At 45.2% G+C, this 24,139-nt stretch overlaps 1 long non-coding RNA gene across 1 annotated transcript in view; it reads right to left on the bottom strand.

Annotated features, from left to right (window-relative positions):
- Positions 1-11,820: 11,820 nt before the first annotated feature.
- Positions 11,821-24,139, bottom strand: part of LOC141165144 (uncharacterized) — a 77,941-nt gene continuing 65,622 nt past the window's right edge. The window contains exon 4 of the long non-coding RNA XR_012251066.1: positions 11,821-13,516. This is a non-coding gene — a long non-coding RNA (uncharacterized lncRNA). The remainder of the gene's footprint in view (positions 13,517-24,139) is intronic.

Raw genomic sequence — 24,139 nt, forward strand, 5'->3', positions numbered from 1 at the left:
AGTTCTCCCTAACCCTGCCCCCAGCACCAGCTTTTATAGGGGCAGCCTGCTCCCCCTACTGGCCTGAGACAGGAGGTACTGCATGCTAATGTTCCCCTGACTAGAGAACCTCCCCCTTGCTCTCAGACACAGCTTTATTACACTTGTGGCATCCAGACCAGGGTGACACATTCCCCCCTAGTGAAATTTAGTACTCTGGGACTAAACTATAAACAAAGACAATATGCATACCATAAAACATTAACAGACAGACGATGCACAGATTGAGTTCTTAAGGTCACAGTGTGGTCTGTGACCGGGTGTCCATATCACCAACACAACGGGGAGCCTTAACCAGGTGGGGGTCTGTCCTACCCCAAGTCCTTTACAGTCTTAGTTCATTCCTGGGTTAGGCTCCGAACGCAGTCCATACAAGGTTATAAAAAGTCCATAACCTTTGAGTCCTTACGGTAACTGCAAGAAACTGAAACAGAGAATTACCAAACATGCATGTAAGTTGGCAAACACTTCAACATTTGGTAACAGGGTTATTTACAGTTCTAGTGCATTCTATATTCTCCAACGAGCGGGTATCTGCCCCTTTGTGCTCCTGGTTGATCTTAACCCACTGTCTGGTGGTGGACCGACCTGGCTTTCCCCACTAGCGTTAGGGGTACAGCTACCAGCTGGGTGTACAGGTAGGGCAGGCAGCTGTCTGCGGGTCCTTTGGCTTACCGCAGGCATGGCAGGCTCACTGTCAGCAGAGGGTTGACTCTCCTGGGCTGCTGATACAGGCTCTTCTGCCTCTGGAACTGCTTGCTCCTCTTCACCTTCCGGCTCTGGTGTTGGTTGTTGCTGTGCCGGTTGCACGAAATGCAGGACGGGTACCACTATGGCATCGTTTATCCGAGTCCAGGACTGAGGGAACTCTCCGAGAACGGTGCTGATCATTTCTTCCTTGTCCTCTGCGGGTTCAAGGTCACTTTGATCCTCTTCTGCACTACGGAGTTGCTCGGGGCACCTTTTGAGGTGGTCTCTGGAGACGGTACTAGTGGTTTCTCCTCCGTCCTTGGTGATCACGCACACCTTCGGGTTGTCGTGATCACACTGCAGTACGGTGTAGAGTTCCCTTTCCCACTGGTCGTCCAACTTATGTAGCCTTCTCTTCCGCTTCAGGACTTGCTCACCAGGTTCTAGGGGACCAGCAGGGGCGTGTTGGTTGAAGAGTTTTTCTTGCCTCTCTCTCACCTGGGCCAGGCTCTTCTCCACACTCTCCTGTACCTTCTTGTACTGCAGTTGCCTTTCCGTATCCCAGTCTGCATCCGGGGAGGTGTCCTCAGGCGTCAGGACTCCCATCTCCAGGTCTACGGGCAGCTTACCTGGTCTGGCTCACATCAGGTAGGCCGGGGTGCAGTTGGTAGCATTCACCGGGATATGATTGTATAAGTCTATCAGGTCCAGCAGTTTTTCTGGCCACAGGCTTCGTTCCTCCAGGGGCAACGTCTTCAGGAGATCAATAACTATATTGTTCATCTTCTCACACATCCCGTTGGTTTGTGGGTGGTAAGGCGTTGTCCGAATCTTCTTACAGCCATAGAGGTTGCAGAACTCCTGGAAGATTTCAGCCTCGAACGCTGGACCCTGGTCTGTCAGGACCTGTTCCAGATACCCGTGTGGACGGCAGAAGTATTGCTGGAAGGCTCTGGCCGCTGTTTGAGCTGTCAAGTCCTTTACCGGGACCACCACTAGAAAACGAGAATAGTGGTCCATGATTGTCAGGGCGTAGATGTACCCTGACCGGCTTGGAGCCAACTTGACGTGGTCTAGAGCTACCAGCTCAAGAGGCTGCGTGGTGACGATGGGCCTCAAGGGTGTCTTCTGGCTGGCACGGTCCTTCCTCCTTAGGTGACAAGGGCCACAGTCTCTGCACCATTTTTCTACAGCTCCTCTCATGCCGACCCAAAAGAACCTTCCTCTTAGCAAGAACTCCAGTTTCTTCCAACCGAAGTGCCCCGCTCTGTCATGGTAAGCCCCCAGGACCATAGCTGCATCCCGCCTTGGGACCACGACTTGCCAGGTCAGCTCGTGCGTCCGGTGGTTGACAATCCTTCTGCACAACTTGCCTTCGTAGAGGAACAGCTTGCTCTTCTCTTTCCATAGCTGCTTGGCTTCCTCTGGGGCATCTGGATCTAAGCGGGCGTCTTCCCGGGTCAGCAGATCTTTCACCAGGCGGATTGCAGGGTCACTATCTTGGGTCTCAGCCCAGCTGTGGTGAGGTAGAGGATTGATCATCACGGTTGTTAGATCATCCTCCTTCACGCGGTGGGAGTATTGAGCCACTCCATACCGGTGAAACGCGGGGAGTTCTACCTCCTCCAGCTCTTCTGGATCTTCGTCACCTTCAGGTAAGTGAGGCATTCTTGATAGGGCGTCCGCGTTGGCATTGGTTTTGCCTGCCCGGTACTTGATCACAAAGTCATAGTTGGAGAGACGGGCCATCCACCGCTGTTCCAGGGCACCCAGTCTTGCATTGTCCAGGTGTGTCAACGGGTTGTTGTCCGTGTACACGGTGAACTTTGCGGAGGCCAGTTAATGCTTGAAGCGTTTCGTCACGGCCCACACCACCGCCAAGAATTCTAGCTTGAAGGAGCTGTAATTCTCCGGGTTCCTCTCGGTGGGCCTCAGCTTCCGGCTGGCGTATGCGATCACCCGTTCTCTGCCCTGTTGGTTTTGGGACAGTACGGCTCCCAGTCCCACATTACTGGCGTCTGTGTGGAAAATGAAAGGCTGGCCATAATCAGGGTAGGCCAGGATCTCATCCCCCGTGAGGGCCATCTTTATCTGGCGGAAGGACCCCTCTTCCGGTTTATCCCACTTGAAGGGTGGCTTTTGACTTCTGGACTTAGACTGTCCGATCAGGAGGTCCTGCATAGGAGCTGCCATCTTAGTGAACCCGGGGATGAACCTTCGGTAGTAGCCTACCAACCCGAGAAACTGTCTCACCTCTTTGATGTTCGAGGGGCTTGGCCAGCTCTTGATTGCCGTGACCTTGTCAGGGTCGGGGGCTACTCCTTCCGCCCTTACCACGTGCCCTAGGTACTGGACCTTTGGTTTCAGCAGGTGACACTTCGATGGTTTCACCTTCAGGCCGTAGCCTGCCAGGGCTTCGAACACCTCGGCCAGGTGCTTTAGATGGTCCTCGTAGGTTTTCGAATAGACGATCACGTCGTCCAGGTAAATGAGCACCATCTCGAAGTTTCGGTGCCCTAGACAGCATTCCATCAGCCGCTGGAAGGTCCCTGGTGCGTTGCAGAGCCCGAAAGGCATACAGTTGAACTCACTCAGTCCCATCGGGGTGGTGAAGGCGGTCTTCTCCTTGTCAGCCTCTGCCACAGGAACCTGCCAGTACCCGCTAGTAAGGTCCAAAGTAGAAAAGAAGTTAGCTGATTTTAGTGCGGCTAAAGACTCCTCTATTCTAGGCAGCGGATATGCGTCTTTGTGGGTGATACGGTTGATTTGTCTATAGTCCACGCACATTCTCATGGTGCCGTCTTTTTTACCAGAACCAAGGGGGCTGCCCAGGGGCTACAACTATCTCTAATGACCCCAGCTTCTTTCATTTCTCTTGGCGTTCTGATAATGTGCAGGGGGTACAGGCCTGTGTCTCTCTTTTATTGGTGGGTGGCTCCCAGTGGGGATGTGGTGTTCTATCCCCTTTACTCTGCCGAAGTCTAGCGGGTGCTTACTAAAGACTCTCTCGTACTCCTGTACCACCCGGTAGACTCCTTGTTTTTGGTGCAGGGTAGTGGAGTCAGCACCCACATGGAGTTTCTGGCACCAGTCCTCCTTTTGTTTCTGGGAGCCATTACCCTCCACCTGTGGAGATGGGGGCAAAGGTTCCACGGCCCTGATAGCTTTGTGTTCGACAACAAACAGTTTGGCAAGTGTAGCGTACCTGGGTAAGTGTACCTCTCTCTCCCCAATGTTGAGAATGCGAACGGGCACCCTCCCATGACGGACATCAACCACCCCCCGGGCTGTCAAAATGGTGGGCCTGCTGTCTGAGTACACGGGTTCTACCATGGCTTGGTAGTCTCTACCTCTCAACCCGATTGAAGTCCGACACCAGATCATCATTTCACTTTTGGGAGGCATGGAAATGGGGAATGGGTCACTCAGTCTTACGCTACCGATCTCACCACCAGACAGTTCTACCTGCTGCCGTCTCATCAGGGCTTTTATCTCTTTGTTGAGGACTCTCTGTTGGCTGGAACTAGCATTCACCGCCACCTGTTGTAGAATTACAATTACCTCTGAAAGACAATTTTCAATCACGTTAGTACCCACAGTTATTTTAGGGTGACTTTCACGACGGTCAATGTCCACAATAATTACTCCCTGTGCCGGCAGTTCAACTTTACCAATTTTAATGGTCATCTCCTTGAACCCCATCTGCAGCACGGGTAAGCCATTACTGGCGATGATGCTCAAGTTACTGTCTGGATACCGTGTGATATCAGCATCAGTCCAATACTGCTTAAAAAGTACATAAGGGATAGTGGTTACTTGCGACCCAGTATCCAGCAAGGCGCTCATGGGGATACCGTCCAGCACCACGGGTAAAACTGGGTGCCCCCCAACGTACTTATTACGCCAATTGTAAGGGCCTGGTGATCTTATGCCTGGGGGTTGGCCCTCTGCCCCAGGTTGGACCCGTTTAAATTACAGTACCTGGAAATGTGTCCGGGCTGGTTGCATCGACGGCAAATGGGCTGTCCATCCTCTGCGTAGCGGTCTGTGGGCCTCCCTCGGAACGACGGGACTCTCCTCTGTCGACGCCACGGGACATCCTCCGGACTTGAAGCCAGCTCGATGGGTCTTGATGGGTGCACTTGCAATGCCTGGACGGTCCTGGTCAACGCCGCGACGCTCCTGGTCAGCTCCTGGACTTGGTGGTGCAGATCTTTCGACGGGGCTTGGTTCAGGGCCTGTGCATCAGCCCCCACGGAGTCTACAGAGGAGGGCGCCGCCTCCTGGTGGTAAGTGAGAGGAGGGCGCCGGGGGTTTAGGCGCCACTAGTTGCCGATTCACGGAGCACCCTTATGGCCCTGTCCTTAAATTGGGCAAAGGTCAGGTCGGGGTTCTGAAAGAACATGAGGCGCAGTTGGGCCCTGTGGGCGCTAGACAGCAGACCTTCTATGAATTGTTCTGTTAGCAGCTTATCTGTTTCCTGCACACTGTCAGGGTCAATTTGTTGAATAGCCCTCAAGGCTTCCTGCAGATTTAGGGCATAGTCTCTGATGCTGTCCTGTGCCCACTGCTTACATCCATAGAACCTCATTTTAATCTCAGCGGAGGTACGTGTGTCAAAGGTACCCCGCAGCCGGGCCAGAATACCCTTCACAGTCCTTTTCTCCTCAGTGGGCCATGATTTTACCTCCCTTTGGGCTGCGCCAGTTAACTGCCCTGTTAGTATGCTGACCTTCTGTTCCTCTGTCAGGGGGTAGACTTGGAACAAACTTTACAGCCTTTCCTTAAAGTCAGTTAGGGCATGGGGCTCCCCTGAGTACTTGGGCAGCCAGGCCGCTCCAGGGATGTAGGGCAGGGAAAAGGGCCTCACCGCTGCTGCAGCTGCGTTGATGGTAGTGGGCGCCTCTGTGTCCGACATCTTCCTCCCCCCTAGTTAAGCGTGGCCTACCTTCCGACGATCCTCTTCTGTAGGCCGCGGCTCCGCTGCTGCTGCTCTGGGCGAGGACCTTGCGTCGCGTCCTGATGACGTCAGCGTCGCTCTCTCTCCCTTCCAGGACCTTGCGCAGCGTCGGTGCGTGGGGCGGAGCTTCGGATCTCGCGCGGTTTGGACGTCCACGCCCCTCTTCTTCCCGTGCGGCGTGCTGAAGATGGCGTCTGATGGCGAGAAAGCGGCTGACGATGGCGGGAACCGATGGAAGATGGCGGGAGATGGCTGGAAATGGCGGGAAACGGCTCCGGATGGCGGGAAACCTCTTTTCAGGTAAGTGCAAAGTCTTTTCTAGGCACGCAATACCCGTTGGTGGCGGATTGGTTATAATCCTGCCGACCACGCCAAAGCTGACTCGCCCCCTGGGCCGTGGGGCACTCGGATCCGGGCAGTAGGGGAACGATGGGAGTAGTAGTGGCAACCCGGTTCCATGGCTCAGGGTGGTCAGGCCAGTGGTAGTCCGTTATGTGCTGATGATTATGTCCGACTACGCCACCCGTGGATTTGCGGTCATTTGGAACCACCGCTGCAGGCAGACCGCTGGGGCTGATGATGTATGCAGCTGGGATGGTGTGACTCCCCACGGGAAGAGTGCGGCCCCAGGGCAGTGTAGTGGATGGCGGGAGTGATGGTAGTGAGAGTCCCAGTGCTAATAGTGCTGGAGGAGCAAGGAGCACACAGACAACAGGTTGCAGTCCAGGGTCTTTACTAGAACAGGTAAACTGACCCACAAACAGTCCCAGCTAGGAGGGGACCTGGATGTCTGAGAGCAATAGGGAAATTGGCCCTGGTCAGGGTGAGGGTGTAGGCCTACCATGCTTCCTGCGCTCCTTCTGGCTATCTCCTCCTTATAGGGTAACAGCCCACGTTTCCGAGCTCTCCGTGTACTCTCGCCTGTATGACCTGCGACATGGGTTCCTTTCTGCTCCCAGCCTTGTACGGCTTTGCTGGTCCCTTCTGTTGTGGCAGGGCCTCCAGGCTTCTTAGGCCAAGGAATATACAGTCCCCTGCGGACTGGTTATCTGCTGGGGGATGTGGAATCCTCCCAGCCTCAGACACCAAAGTCTGGTAAATTAGGTCCTTTATCTGCCAAGACAGGCTCACTTCGCCTCTTGTCTCTGGCTTGTGGCTCTCCTCCTGCCACACTTCCTCTTAGGTGCAATACAACTTTCTGTCCCTGCTCTGCTCCGGGACACGTCTCAGTGCTGAGACAGGTCATCCAGTTCTCCCTAACCCTGCCCCCAGCACCAGCTTTTATAGGGGCAGCCTGCTCCCCCTACTGGCCTGAGACAGGAGGTACTGCATGCTAATGTTCCCCTGACTAGAGAACCTCCCCCTTGCTCTCAGACACAGCTTTATTACACTTGTGGCATCCAGGCCAGGGTGACACAGGACAACTGAATGCTGCAGTGGGACAAGGACGTGGACGGTGATTGTTGCAAGTCTGCAACGACCGGTGCATGGTGGGAGGCATCTTCGCATGTGCCAAGGATCACTTATGATGGGCACACTTTTAGGCAGTGACCTGGGAGTCAGAGATGCTTCCAGAGGTCTTCCCCATGCTGTTCCCATGTCTTTTCAGCACTGTATGCATGTGTCTGATGATGTGTCACACACCACATGGCCAGATAAGGTTGTAAAATGTTAAAATTACATTTCCTGGTAAATGCATTTGTCTTGGTTGAAAGCAATTCAAAAGTGCAAAAACGCATCAAAAACACTACGTGTGAATATAGTCCAAGTTGTGGAGGAGTATTTTTGTTTTTGGTTATTTATTTTGCCTTATATACAAGTGATTACCCTGGAAAGGATGTTCCTTAACATATTTCCCAGCAAAATCCATTTTGGTTTCGTTTTTGTATGTTTTATTGTGAGTCTTTAAAAGTGGCGTAATACTCTGACCACGTTGCTGACAGCAGTGATCTGGGAGTCAGAGATGCTTCCAGGGGTCTTCCCCATGCTGTTCTCATGTCATTTGAGCACTGTTCCCATCGATTTAGGCCATTTTTAGGCCCTCTGCAGAGTGCCGGGGGGAGCCGCCTGAAAAATGCTCGAGTTTCCCATAGACTTCCATCGGGCTCGTTGCTCGGGTCGAGCACCCGAGTATTCCAATTTGCTCGACCCGAGCAACGAGTACCTGAGCATTTTAGTGCTCGCTCATCACTAGTGAGGAGTGAGATGGAAGTGATGTTTAGCAAAGAAACAAGCACGTAAACATCTAAAGATCTGTTCACAATGGCCTTATAGATTTTATTTTTATAAGTGCAATGATAGCTATAATAACATCAATAAGATTCATTTTGTCACTTATCCTTTGGTGTTAAGGGCCACAGGAATTTTTTCGTTTTTGCTCTGCCATATTCAGAAAACCATAACTTTTCAATTTTCCTGTTTTCCGCCATCATGCCTGTGCATCTGAGGCTTGACACAGCAGGTGCGATTACATCACTAGATTGCATTTGCTGTGTGCAGCGTTAGACCACAGGCTGCACAGACTGGATCAGTGCATCGGAAGAACGCGGCTAGGTAATTGTTTTTTTCTTAAATTATCTTGTCGAAGAGTATTTGTAGAGGTTGTAGGGGCTTCATAATGTATACATGGTGCCATCCTACTTTGTGACTATAGGGGCCATCATACTAGTAGAGGGCCTGTGGGGACATTATACTGCTTATAGGGGGCTGTGGGGCATCATAATGGATATAAAGGGGTTATGGGGCCATAATATTGCATATAGAGTGGCTGTGGGGCCCTTATACTGTGTATAGGGGCTGTGGGGCCATCATATTGTGTATGGGGGACTATGGGCTCATCATACTGTATATAGAGGGGCTGTGGGACCATCATACTGTGATAAGGTGGGGTTCTGAAGCTATCATACTGCATGTAATGGGGCTGTGGGGCTACTACAACATATATTGGGAGGATGTGGGGTCATCATTCTGTGTGGGGGGCTGTGAGATCATCATACTGTGTATAAGGTGGTTATAGGAACATCATACTGTGTGGGAGGACTGTGGTAGCCATCATACTGGTAAAGGGGGATGTGAGGGGGCTGGTGACATCATACTGTGGGGGGGCTTACTGTGGGGATATCATGCTGTGGGGTCCACAGTGGGTACATCACATTGTATGGGGGAACTGTAGGGTCGTGAAGCTGTGTTGGGGCAGGATACTTTACTGAGGTCACTCTCAGATCATCATACTGTGGTGGAAAATTGAGTGGGGGAATTTACTGTGGGAGTATCATACTGTACGCAGCAGCACCTCATGCAATATGAGGCCATAAAAGGAGTATTGTAGTGGGTGAAAACAGTAAGGGGCTTCATTAGAGGCTGACTGACAGCCGACCCAAATGCAGAGCCAGTGTTAGTCAGTGCCAGGGGCGCAGTTACAGCTGCTGCTCTCTATACTCAGAGCAGTGACTGAACCCGCGCCGGTGCCGCCCTTGTGGCTGAAACCCAAACACTGCCGGGGGGAATGAAGTTAATTTTCTCCCTGCAGCGTTCGGCTAAGTGCGGGCGCTGGGCAGGTTAGTAATGCTATTAACCAGCAGATTAACCCTTCATTGCTCCAAATCACCCATTTTCAATCTTCTACTGTTCACTTTTCAAACTTTTTTGCAAACTCAAGCAGTCGCTTCTTATGACGATATTGAAGTGGAGGCTTTTTCACCTTTTTTCGGCCACCATTCAAGACTTGCGTAACGTTCATAGCACGTTGCTTGCATGGACTTCTGTGATCTCACTATTATGAACCATAAGACCCACCTCCACTGCTGTTTGTCACTTCAGAACTGATAGACTTTGTAATGAGACGACTAGTTGACGCCGATATTTTGCCTGGACGTCCAGCTCTTGGGTTTCGAATGGATGGACTTTCATATTCTTTCAGCTGTAATGACACTCACGTGATGCAGTTTGGCAATTTTCTTGGCTGAGAGACCGCTATCAAGGAGCTGGATGATGCTGTTTCTCTTTTTTGGGAAATCTTCACCATGGCTGCTTCTCAATTTGAACTAATGACCTTTCGCTTGGGAATCAACCTATTAACACACTGAGCTATTAGGAAATGTGAGAACAGGTTGTATTTTGTAGTATACAGGAAGAAAAAGATTTTTCCACCATCAGGAGCAAAACAGTAACAATGCAGTGACATAACAAGAATCTGCATAACTAATAATATTCTAAATAGTTGCAAGTCAAATTTATGTATGAGATAGCCAAGATGATTGTCTATAAAATGATGGTAGTTGTAGCATTGGCGTCTCTGCCACTGCTAGGCAAAGACGCTGTCCCTCTCACCTTCCCGCTCCTGGCGCAGCGTCCTCCTGCGCTCCCCTCCTCGCTGCAGCCGGCACGCGCTCCTTCCCGGGCTCTGTGCTTAGGGCGCGTGCTATTCTTTCTTCCGTGAAGGGTAATTGCTGCTCCTTTTAAGAATATACATATGTTTCTATATTTTAATGTCTATTCATAAAACTGCCACATTTCATGATGAGATTAACAATCCTTTGTTAAATAAATATTATTCTTACTGATTAATTGTTTTACTGAAAATCCACTGAATTGCTCTGTCTTGGTTTGCAGCAGTCAGAGTGTGAGACATGTAGTAGAGCTGTATAGTAGAAGGATGGACTGGTCAGCCTAAGGGTTAAAAATCTGGCAAATTGTATCATGGTGGTAACAGCAACAAGACACTACAATGTTAACCCCTTCCTGTAAGCAGAGAAAAAAAGTTTTTAACTTAAAGGGTTTTTCCCGTATCAGACATTCATTGATTAGACTAAAATAACTATCTCTCAGTGTCAGTCAAAGGAGGGTGAGACATCTCAATCAACCAAATGGGCTGTGCTATGCTGTTAATACAATAGAGAGAATCGGCTCAATTATGCTAATGACATTCGGCTCAAGTTCTGATCAGAGTTTGAGCTGAGTGTCAGTTTACTGTGATCCAGTTCTCTCGCATGACAGAATCGTATCACTGGTGCAGAGAAGACAGAGAACTTCATTTCTCCATCTTCTCCATTGTCTATATCCGTGTATATTGGCAAATCAGCTGTTAAGATCTATGGACCGAACACTGATCTCCCTGAGAATCTGCCTCCAGAGCTTATTTTAAGTGAAAGGAGGAGATACCAATGTGAGACATGTAGATCAGGAGTGTAGACTGGGACTGGGATCTATCTTTTGCATTACCACATTTTGACATTGTATGTTCAGACATTACATTTGCAAGGATTAATGATAAGTCCTAACTAGAATTCATTTTATTGTCTTTATATCGTCATTTAATCTCATAAACTAAGAGAGTAGGCATTTTTCTCATACATAATATAGTTATTAGTCTTTCTCATATTACCCCGTTACGACTGTGCTTTCATATATAACTGGAGACAACAGTTCATCACACTCTCTGCTCTCTATTTCCATGACTCGCCTCTCTCCCAATCTTTATGAGTTCTCCGTATATTGCTCTTTATATTTATCTCTCCCTGGAGCTGTTAACACAACATTGTGTGATCATAAAACAGACTGTTACAGACACGGCCCCATATAAAGATCATGTACTGTGAAGAGTGCGGTGCGGAGATGCTGTGTGCCGCTTATCATATAAATGATTACACACATCATATACCCTTTATATTAATGTCCTATGCGTAAAATAGATTGACCATTTCTGTATTTCCCAATTATTCAGCATGATCTATTTCTACTAGATGATATTCACTGCAACATACGCAGCATCTGGCTAAGCTGTTTTATATGCTATTGATTTGATAAGTGGATTAGTTTCTAAAATACACATCAGATTCATAAATGAAGATTATGGATAAAGGATTGATTGTAATAGGATTAAATTATTCATAAAAGGCTTTTCTGATTTATAATAAACCTAGATAAATAGATTTTGAATAGGATTTACTAATTATATGTAGTTAATATAGTAACTATATAATATATGCATTATAGCAACACTAATTGATCGAGATGACCACATGTTTCCCACATCACCCCATAGGATGTTTGTGGTGCTTGTGTAAAGCAGGTGATCTGAATGCAACAGCAGAGACAACAGGCGGGATCAACAGTCTACTTCTACTTTATTCACTTAACAGGGTTAAATACGGGAAAGATTATGATCCCAGATAAATCGCACAAGAGCAATATTCACAGTATCATTTACAAGCAATTACATGCATAGAGATAGGGAAGAGGACAAACGCCGTGTTTATCGGGAACAGTCTCTAGGGCACCTTTACAACTTTCCAGACCCTTAAATCTAATAATGCTTTCTGGGCCATCTCATCTGCTGTCTCTCCCCTTCCCACACGCGGTACCATAAGTCTCTGCTGAAAGTAACAACCCATCCCATACGTCTCCTCCGTGTCGTCCGGCTCAGGCTCGGGTCTCTGGCCAGGTATCCTCAGGGCTTCTTCGGTACTTGAACTGAGATGAGTGTCTCCTTGGTACGTATAGATGGGGGCTGGTCCTCGGCTGTTGATCGGTGTCGTCTAGGTCAGGAGCCTTGACCGGCGTCTTTTGGGTCTTCGGTGCTTGACCGTCATCGTCTGAGTCTGGGCCTTGCTGGCCCAGACAAATGGCCGTGTTCTCTTATAGTTACTCAGTTTCTCTTGTCCATCTCTCTACATGGTGTGCTTTGCTATTGCCATAGGATGCTGCAGCTGTCATGTTGGAGGCTGCTACACCTGTACGCTAAACCACAGTTGACAGGTATGACACTGTTACTGCTTCTCTTCTGAACCTGAATTCTTCTGAATGTCATTACACTAGACATACATCTATATCTTATTTATCATTTTAAGTATGTGAAAAATCTCTCAGATTCCTATTTCATTCAGTATGGATCTGATCTTAGAAATCCTATTAGAAAACCGAAACTCTGCATAATTAGTAAGAAATTTCCGAACTAGACATCTAGATTTGATTGCTGAGGACCTCCTAGATCAGAGCATGTTTCTTTGTTCAGGCTCCCACTAGTATTATTATTGCATTTCTAAACTAGGAATAATGCAGTCGGTACAGGTGGCTGTGTAACCACACTGACGAGCAAAAGGGTAACAATGTTTTGAACTTTTGACTTTCAGGCTCCATATCTCACCATCCACTATTGCTTCCAACGTGAGACTTCTGTAACGGGTCCGGGTGGTGGAACCTCTGTGCCTTGGAACAAGGAGGGAGCCAGAGGGGCAGGTGCTACTCTGGGGACGACCTTGTAAAAGAGCAGGTGGCTCCCACGGGTCAGATAGCTGGGACTGACCGGTATAGCGGGTGGACACAACAGGCAGGCAGCAGTCTCTGGGTTAGCTGACGGGTGGTCACTGTACGTGACGGAAGAAGTCTCTTGACTAGCAGGCAGGTGGTCACAGCAAGTGACGGCAGAGCAGGTAGAAGTCTCTTGGCTAGCAGGCAGGTGGTTACGGCGTGTGACGGCAGAGCAGGTCGAAGTTTCTTGGCTAGCAGGCAGGTGGTCACGGCAAGTGACGGCAGAGCAGGAAGAAGTCTCTTGACTAGCAGGCAGGTGGTCACAGCATGTGACGGCAGAACAGGTAGAAGTCTCTTGGCTAGCAGGCAGGAGGTCACAGCATGTGACGGCAGAACAGGTAGAAGTCTCTTGGCTAGCAGGCAGGAGGTCACGGCATGTGACGGCAGAGCCTTCAGGTAGGCCAGCAGGCGAGTAGCAGACGTGTGCTCCCAGGTGAGCGGCCTAACAGGTACGGCAGGTAGCAGGCAGGTAACTGGCAGGTGCTTCCTGGTATGCAGGTGGACTCGCCCATAGATAGACTGGCGGAAGATTGGAGACAGACTGTCAGGCTGGAGAGAAGACAAGCTGGCAGACAGGATTGGTAGTCAGTCCGTGTTGCCCAGCGACAGCCCCAAACCATCACAGCTCTAGAGGAGATCTGCATGGAGATATGGGCCAACACACCAGCAACAGTGTGTGCCAACCTTGTGAAGACTTACAGAAAACGTTTGACCTCTGTCACTGCCAACAAAGGATATATAACAAAATATTGAGATGAACTTTTGTAATTGACCAAATACTTATTTTCCACCAAAATTTGAAAAAAATTTCTTTCCAAATCAGACAATGTGATTTTCAGGATTTGTTTTCTCATTTTGTCTCTCATAGTTGAGGTCTACCTATGATGTCAATTACAGGCCTCTCTCATCTTTTTAAGTGGAAGAACTTGCACAATTGGTGGCTGACTAAATACTCTTTTTCCCCACAGTACATACCCCCTGATCTATAATCTATATACACATCCTCTGAGGAAGCAGGGTGAAATGCACGTCAGGGCTTGGGACCCGTTTTGTCAGGCCACCTCCTTATAGGTATGCAACTGTTAGTAACTATTCTAAGCATTATTGACATCTCCCTGTTGTACTTGGTACTATGGTCAGCATTTTCATGGATTTCACTTTTGTATGGTACAATGAATTTTAGCTACTCATTGTTATATTACTTTAACCCTTTCTTGCCCTATGAACCATTAGGGTCACTTTTTGTATAAATACAGCACATTAGTTTGGACCATTGTCCTCAATACGATATTACTTTTAGGTGAGATTGTCATACCTATATTGACATTTACTTTTTAGCTATTGTGATTTTTTACTTATGGTTATATGGTTAGAATCCATAATATTTTTATGTTGGCATGGAAATACTATTTGTAAGTTACTGATTAATATACCATTTTTACTATTACTTTTCCCATGCACTAGTGGGCTGCATCTCCTATGCACTTATATGCACTAATATGGATTACTGTCCCTAATACTACAATACTATATTACTATAGGTAAAATTGGCATGCCTTATAGAAATTTAAATCTTGCCTGATTTAATCGTGTCCCCTGAGTTAACCTTGCCTTTTAATTGTTTGTGAATGTTTTAAAAATGTTTAAATAAATAATTATTTTATATGTAGTGGATTGTCATTGCACTTTTTCTATCCGTCCGGGCCTCATTCATGGGATTATGTTTAATAATGTCAATTGGATGCATTCCTACACTTTGCTGATAGGTCGGTATAAGGATTGTTGTTAGTATGTGCATGTAATGTAGTGAGTATATTAACTCCTTTACCCCCCAAGGTGGTTTGCACGTTATTGACCAGGCCAATTTTTACAATTCTGACCAATGTCACTTTATGAGGTAATAACTCTGGAACGCTTCAACGGATCCCACTGATTCTGAGAATGTTTTTCCGTGACATATTGTACTTCATGATAGTGGTAAAATTTAATCGATATCACTTGCGTTTATTTGTGAAAAAAATGGAAATTTGGCAAAAATTTAGAAAATTTCGCAATTTTCAAACTTTGAATTTTCATGCCCTTAAATCAGAGAGATATGTCACAAAAATAGTTAATAACCCTAATTAACTAGCCCAACCCTAACCCTAGCCCTAGCACAACCCTAACAATAGCCCAACCCTAACCCTAGCCCAATCCTAGCCCTAGATCAACAATAGCCCTTACCCTAGTCCAACCCTAATCCTAGCCCAACCCTAACCCTAGCTCAAACCTAAACCCTAGCCCAACCCTAACCCTAACCCTAGCTCAAACCTAAACCCTAGCCCAACCCTAACCCTAAACCTAGCACAACCCTAACCCTAGAGTTTAATTTTTACGTGCTTTCCTCGTGCGGTATAAGTAATTAGACAACTTTATTCTTCGGTTCAGTGTGATTACAGCGATACCAGATTCATATTGGCTTTTTATGATTGAAAGCTGTCACACACTAAAAGATGCTTTTTTTTTGCAATGACTAGTTTTTGCATGGCCATATTTTGAGAGCTATCATTTTTCCATAATTCGGCCGACAGTCATGTGATGGCTTCTTTTTTGTGGGACAAGCTAATGTTTTTATTGGTACCATTTTCGGCCACTCGACATTTTTTGATCGCTTTCTATTCTGATTTTTGGGGGGCAGAATAAACAAAAACCAACAATTCCGGAATTGTTTTTTTTTTAAATTTTTTTAATGTTTTTCCGCGTATGGTAAAATTGATAAGGCAGCTTTATTCTTCGGGTCAGTACGTTTACATTTATATAGTTTTTTATGTTTTTGGCGCTTTTACACAATAAAAACTATTTTATAGAAAAAATTATTTTTTGTATCGCTTTATTCTGAGAGCTATAACTTTTTTATTTTTCGGCTGATGTACGGTGGCTTGTAAGATGACGTTTTCAGCGGTACCATTTTTATTTGCATTCATCTTTTTGATCGCGCTTTATTCCATTTTTTGTTTGGCGGTATGATGATAAAGCATCGTTTTTTGCTTCGTTTTTTATTTATTTTTTACTGTGTTTAGTAAAGGGGTTAACTAGTCAGACAGTTTTATAGGTCAGGTCATTCCGGGCGCGGCGATACCAAATATGTGTACTTTTATTGTTTTTTTTCTTTTTTTTCATAATAAATAAATATTATGGGTACAATATATTTTTATTTTTGAGGGATTATTTATTTATTTATTTTTTTATATTTTTACAATTTTTTTTTCACTTTCTGGCATTTTTTTTATTTTTACACTTTGTCCCTCTATGGGACTTTCACTTTTTGCAGCCTGATCGTCTGTATAGCACAGAGAGCAGCAGCTCCCTATGCTATGCCGCCTGTCAGCGCTGCACACAGGGAGAAGTTACTTTGGTCATAAACTACCCATGACCGAAGTAACTTCCTACTGTCTGGTGACCTAGATGTTGTCATGACGACATCAGGTCACCCTGACAACATCCGGGAGCCGCCGCAGATAGCGTGGGACACCGGCAGAGGAGGTGAGTACCTGCGATCGCAGCATTGCGGGGATTAATGTGCCAGCAGCAGTGCGGGACCGCTCCTGGCACATAGCACCGGGTGTCAGCTGTGAAATCAGCTGACACCTGGCGGCTATCGCCTCGCACCGCTTGTGTGCGGGCGCGATCGTGTCACGTGTAATAGTACGCAGCTGGTCCATAAGGCCCAGGGCGCAGCTACGTACTATTACTTAACAAGGTCTGAAAGGGGTTAATATACTCAGCTATCGACACTCTCTCTCCGGTGTCCAGCACCAGTCTTCTACTCTTCTCAGTGACATCACTGCAATTCAGACTAGCCGACTCACTCAATGCTCTATGCGTGAGCCAGAAGTCTCTTTTACAATGAAAGCCTATGGAGCTTCGTTTTGACAATCCATAGACTTACATTGTAAAAGTCACTTCCGGGTCACGCAGAGAGCAGTGTGACCTGGAGAGTCTACAGAGCGGTGATGTCACTGAGAAAAGGAGAAGAATGGCGCTGGATACTGGAGAGAACAGTGGTAGGTGAGTATAATAATACACTCACACTACATTACCTTCATACTGTACATACACACATTTAATGTAAAAAAATATAGATGGGAGTGCTTCTTTAAAATCTAACTTGAAATATCTGAAGATACTGTATTGTTCAGCCAGCTGAGGATCATTCAGGGCTACTTGGCTTTACTTCATTTACATCATAAATTATTAATTATAATGATAGAACATGTAAATTGTTTTTATCACACTTCACTTGCATATTTCGTTGATGCCTATATTAGTCTTGACATTTGCATCTAGAAATTTGCTTTTCTGAAAAACAGCAGGTGAATGGTTTAAGATTTGTGCAATTTAAAGATATAACTTCAATCCTATCCATTCATAATATCATAATACATATGAAAAAAGGCAATGCAAATAAAATAGCATATCACTTTTTAAACAACTATGCATAACATTTCTTAAAGGCAATCTGCTAGCAGGTTTTTGCTTATGTAGTTTATGTAATCTGAGAGCAGCTTGATGTAGGGGCAGAGACCCTGATTCCAGTGATGTGTCACTTATTAGGCTGTGTTTTGCTGTTTCAATAAAATCAGTGTCTTATCAGCAGGAGATTATCACTATTGGACTAGTTGTCCCATGCCGCCTGGTCCAACCCCACCCCAACCACTGATTAGCAACTTTTTGTCAATATACATGGTACACAGAAATCTGCCAATCAGTGGTGTCGACGGGGATACACAGGGCTCAGCATTCAGACAACTGGTAGATCTGCAGCAGAGAAAACTGTGATTCTATCACAACGGCTGCACCCAGTAAACAAAGTGATACATTGCTGGAATCAGAATGTCTATCCTTACATCATGTTACTGTCAGATTGCATACTGTAGCAAAAACCTGCTAACAGATTCCCTTTAAGTACCTTAATAAACATAATTTGGAATTAACATTTGCAAATTGTCTCTTCAGAGAGGAAGAGGACTAGAACTCTAGTGTCACCTATAGGAAGTAGCAATCCTAAAAGTCAATATCAACCCTTTAACAAGCCTTGTCACATAAATTAGAATAAAAGTCAGAACAAGAATCTCAATTTACAGACACTGTGTTTCAGGGTACTGCCCCTCATCAGTGCAAAGTGTGAGATGTGGTTTGGCTGGGTGAGAGGCGTCAGATCGGTATCCAAGGGATAACATTTTTCCTTGCGGAGAGTGACATGTTAAGCATGTCAAGGTGAGGAGACTTTTAAGCTTCAATGCTCCTCTGGGAAATATGCAAATTGTCTCTTCAGATAGGAAGAGGACTAGGAAGTAACATTTAGAATTTATAATGGAGCTTTACTACTTTCCGGACCCCTTGTAATCACTGATCTTGTATATTCCATAAATGCATAAAAGATTGGCAAAAAGGAGGGCATGACCTGAGGCAGTAGATCTTCAAAACTGTGTAGCTTAAGGCTATGTGCCCACGATGTAGAAATGCTCCGGATTTTTTCCTGAGCGTTTCTCCATCTCCCTGGCAGGAAAAACACTTGCGGATTGTACATGCGTTTTTCCTGCCAGGGACAAGCGGAAGTGAAGCGTTCCTCACATGCATTTCCGCATGCGGGTTGTCAAGCGCTTTCCAAGCGATTTTAGCATCACTTGGAAAGTGCTTGACAACTTGGTCACACTATATAAATCCATGCAACGCCATGGATTTATATAGTGTGACCGTAAAAGATAAAAAATAAATATTATACTTACCTTCTGATGGCCCCCAGTGTCCTTGTCTTGGCTTGCCCGCAGCTCGTAGTATATTAAAGGACCTGCCGACGTCAGCGGTCGCGTGACCCGTCACATGACTAAATGACGTCACCGCAGGTCCTTCAGTCCACCGCAAGCTGCCGGCAAGCCGAGACAAGGATACCGGGGGCCATCAGATGGTAAGTATAATATTTATTTTTTATTTTATTCTTTTTTTTACAGGTACTATGGTACCCGGGTCTGGAGGAGAGTCTCCTCTTCTCCAGACCCGGGTACCTTTGGCACATTGAAACGCATGGAATCCGCATGTACAGATTAAGTGATGCGGGTTCCATGCATTCCAATGCAAGTCAATGGCGGCGAAAATGCTGCGCTTCCGCAAAATAATTGGTAGTGCTGTGGATTTTTCCGCAATGATAATCCGCATGGGAAATTTCCGCAGCATGTGCACAGCACATGCGGATTATCATTGGGGGACATGGCAGACCTTCTACTAAGCGTTTTTTAAGCATTTCTGCAGTGGAATTGCCGCTGCGAAAACGCTTAAAAAACGCATAGTGGGCGCACAGCCTAATTCTACTTACTGTATGGTCATGGGGCATTATGGTTTCAAGCCTTGAAAGCAAATGTCGAGAGAGCTGCTAATCATTTAGGTAATAAAGTTTTTCAGCATTTTGCAATAGCTTCTCTATTACCAGATTATATTTCATATGATCCAGGAATGACTGAGAGCACATGGAAGCATATTTGCTGAGAAAGAACTGGTGCACCTTTTCACAGTTGCGTCTTCTTGAAGTCTAACAAGAGCAGCAAAAGTTGTGAAAATTAGATTGCCAGATAATAAGACAGCATAGCTGCATGCTGCATGTACACTAAATGGACAAAAGTATTGGGACATCTACTCATTACAACTACAATAGTTTTATGGCATCCCATTCAAAATCAGTAACTATTAATAAAGAGTGGTTCCTAAACACTTTCCACTCTTCTGGAAAAAGTTTCTACAAGATTTTGAAGTGTGTCTGTGGCATTTTTTACCAAAAGAGCCTTTCTGAGCACAGAAGCAGGTGCTGGACGAGAGGGTCTGATTGGAGGTAATAACTCTGTATGGGCTAGTCAGGTTCTTCCACAGCAAACTCACATGACCATGTCTTTATGGACTCGGCTTTGTGCACTGGAGCACAGTCATGCTGGATCAGAATGTGGCTTCCCGATAACTGCTCCCACAAAGTTGGAAGTATACAATTGTCTAAAATGTCTTAGTATGCTGAAGCATACAGTCCTAGCCAAGGTCCAACCACGGGGAATATAACCTCATAGAATTATCCCTCCTCCACCAAACTTTACAGTGTGTGCAATGCAGTCAGACAGGTAACATTCTCCTGGAATTCTCTGAGCTCACACTCATCCATCAGACGGCCAAATAGTAATAGGTTGTGGTTGATAAGGGCGGACCGTGTGGCAATTAAAGCTGATAATGGCTGACAGTGTGGTGGTTATAGCTCGTAAGGGCGGACAGTGTGGTGATTATAGATCATTAAGGCAGGCAGTGTGGCAGTCATTTACCATAGGAGGCTAATTTAGGGCATAATATGGACATATATTTTTTGCAGAGGGCATTTTAATAACACTTTTATTTTTAAGGACACCATATTGGGATTTGCTGCAGAAGAGCGGAGAAGAGGCAAGTCTGCAGAGAAGAGCTATGGATGTGAAAAGTCATCATGGTGTCAGGACAAGATGAAGACGAAAAGAAAGAAACAACTCACTAAGAAAAGATGTCACTTAAAATGTGCCTGAATGTAGATGTTCACTTGTTGATACTGACTACATCTCATCAATACTATGGTTCCTTTATGGTTAGCAGTCTGATAATGACTGATGACCACAATTCCCAGCATCTCTTTACTATTGTTAAAGACAAACTGGGAGTTGTAGGTTCATGAGATACAAATGTATATGGGCCTGACTTGATATTACAACTGCTGAAGTAAGCTTGGTGATGTAGTCATGTAGTGATGGTGGTTCTGGTGATGCATTCATGTACTAATGGTGGTTCTAGTGACCTGTTTATTTACTGATGGTGATTCTGGTACTGTATCTATGCACTATTGATGGCTATGAAGTTCCATTTATGTACTGATAATGATTTCGGTCTTGTATTCATGTACCGATGATGGTTCTTGTGATGAATACATCACCAGAATAACCATCACACATGGACATGTCAAAAGAACTACCATCCGTATATGAATATGTCACCAGAACCACCATCAGTTTTGTTGCAAACTGTATTTGTCACATGACGGACGTAAGAACCATCAGACGTATCCCTTTATCTATAATGGGGTCCGTTTAGTTTCCATTAGGATATCCGCCAAATGCTGGACCGCTTAATTTAAACGAAACAACCCCCATTATAGTTACGCTATATTAGTTTCCATGACCATCTTTGGGTTTGACTTTTAAATATAAGGATGAATATCACTATATGTCCCTCGTATTCTGTAAAAAATGAAAAATTGTATGTCTAACTTTGAACACACACTACCTGTTGAGCCTCACCCCTAAAATACACAATTTTTTCTACTTTTGCTGGTATTTTTTGGTGAAAAAGGTAACAATTCTAGTGGAAGCAGTCATCAGAGCGGGAGGAGGGGGGCATTAGGGGACCTGTTACCTTAGTCTCTGACCCTTTCCTTTACTTGGGGACTGAGGGTTTATCAGAGCACCAAAATACCTTGTCCAGCCCTGAGTGTGCACTTTGTTCTTTGGTTCCACAAAATAAACATTCATTTTAGCTTTTATCTTTAAAAAGACCAGTCCTTTAATCAAAAAAGTAAATCTGACATACATCTATTGCTTGGTTTCTCCTGATTGCAGAGCATTTTTCTCCAGTTTCTTCTGTTTTCCTGCAATTGGTACTGTTACATTCCATGTCTTATATACTAATTAATAATATGCTGATGTGATGACTGGGAGGTTCCTCTTCCTCTCAACTGTTTCCTGGAACCCTTGGATGCGAAGTGATAAGCGGTAACCATGTTTTCAACAACCTGTCAAACACAGTACTTTCTCTATAAAATATGTTAACAGGAGGGGGATAAAGAGGAAGGTCAACAACCTTATTTAGTACTTAGCAGAGCAACATGTGAAGCAAAAAAGATCCGGACATCATGGAGGTGTATTAGAAAACCCAACTTTGCATTTCGAGTGCCTGTTTCACCTCAGCAGCCTCTATATCCCCTCTGCTTCCCCTGTGTAGGCTGGCTGCCGCTTGCTATAATCCTCAATCCTCCTTTGCTTCTATCAAAAGAGATTGTGATCTTATGACATACAAGACTCACCAAATCATGCTGCTAGAAGGCACCCAGATTCCAATATATTCAATAATAAGCATATCAGGCATGGAAAGTAACTGCACTAATTGTGGGGCAATGGAGAAACCGAAAACTGCTCTGCGCTACTTGTGCTAATCAACTGAGATTTTTTTTTTAATTTTTCCATCTGGTTTCAGAGACATGGGTCTTTTAATTCAGTGTTTAATTTAATGTTAGTTTTTGTAATCTTTACCAAGGGAACATTGCCCGCAAGATTCTCTCGGTGTGTGTCTTTAGACTGCTTTGCATTATTGGTAAAGATCTTAAAAATTTGCAGATAGGTCTCTGGAACTATATTGTTGATTTTTTTTCTTTTTTTTTTTTTTATAAATGAATACTCAGAGAAGCAGCAGAAATAAAAAAGAGCAAAAATTGTCCACTTTTTTTTTCCTTCTTTAAAGGAAAAAAGTACCAAAAGTTAACACTCTTGAGTTACATGAGTCTAATATAGGAGAAAACCCTTCAATTAAGATTCTCTGTATGAGCTATAGTTTCTGGAAATATTTAAAAGGAAATATAAAACAAAGTTATAAAGCTACTATTTCTGTAAACTAATATTTACATTAAAAGATTAAAGTAGCCATGATCTAATGTTTTGTATTCGTTATCATCTATATTTTACTGCTTTTAATCAACTGCTTACTCCACTAAAACCTTGGAACATTCAGTATTTGACCCTGAGTTGAAGGGATTTATTACAATCTCAGGGTCTTTAACTGCGTAAACAGATATGTTATATTAGTGCTGACTTGTAAAAATGCTGTTCTGCCTATTAGTGAGCACAGTCATCACCAAATGTTTTGATACTGACACAAATGTTGCTGTTTCAGTTGTTTTTGGATCTTTTAGTCAGATGTTTCTATGGTTACTGAAGAACAATTTTAAGAATTTCATATTTTTTTAAAGTTTCATTGACAAATACATCAAGTTTAAGCAAAAAATCAATATTTATAATGTTGACAGTTATTTCTTAAAAATTCTGCAATCCGCCTTGGCTGCTGGATATCGCATTCCGGTGACAAACCCAGACTCATGGTAACTAGTGTTGAGCGAACATGCTCGACACTGCTCGGTACTCGCCCGAGCATCACGCTACTCGGGATGTTCGGCGAGCACCGAGCATTTCCGGGTTACTCGGGCGGGAGCTCGGGTCTCCGCCCTGCATGTTTGGTGCTCTTTACAGAGCCAATGAACATGCAGGGATTACCAGCCAGTCACTGTAATGCCGCAGCCATGTTGGTTGTGGGCATTACATTGATTGGCTGGCCGCACAGCGTCACCTTGAGTATTTAAAACCGGGCGCCGCCATCTTGGACACAGACGGCTGGGATCAGACAGTGTAAGGACAGCGCTGCTGATTTAGGGAGAGATATATACTGCAAAATAGTTAGTGTAGGGTCTGTAAAGGCAGCCAGATCAAACAAACAGTCCTTCTCAGGACTAATATCCATCCCAGATATCAGGCAGGCTGGCTGTATAGGAGACGCAGTGGTTATACCAGCAAACGCTGCATTACGGTCCTGTGTGCTCCTGTTGCTGAAATTGCTGGACTTAGCTCCAGGTCTCGGGGGTCAGGAAAAATCCTTTTTTTTCATCTTAATCCTCTTTTTTTTTCCTCCTTCACACTGTAAAAATACCCGTCTTATTAACCTTTTGGTCCACCCCCCCCAAAAAAAAAAAAAAAAGTGTGTCTGTGACAGTTCAGACACAAATATATCTGTTTAAAATAGTCTGGTGTAGGCCAGAGAAACAAAAGTGTGGTTTTGCAGTTCCATGGTTCAAACCTCTGTATTATCCACTTTTGGGCCATTTGTATTTTAAAAAAAAACAGTTTGAGTGTGTCGCTCACTGTTCAGCCGCAAATATATATATTTAAAAAAGTCTGGTATACACCAGTAAATTATAACTGTGGTTTTGCTGTTCCACGGTAAAAAATTTCTATTATCCTGCTTTTGACTTTTTTTGCCGTAAAAAAAAACTGTAATAGTGTCTCC

Source organism: Phyllobates terribilis, unplaced genomic scaffold, assembly GCF_046119375.1.
Source record: "Phyllobates terribilis strain yellow unplaced genomic scaffold, ASM4611937v1 Scaffold_11__3_contigs__length_659146591, whole genome shotgun sequence".
NCBI lineage: Eukaryota > Metazoa > Chordata > Amphibia > Anura > Dendrobatidae > Phyllobates > Phyllobates terribilis.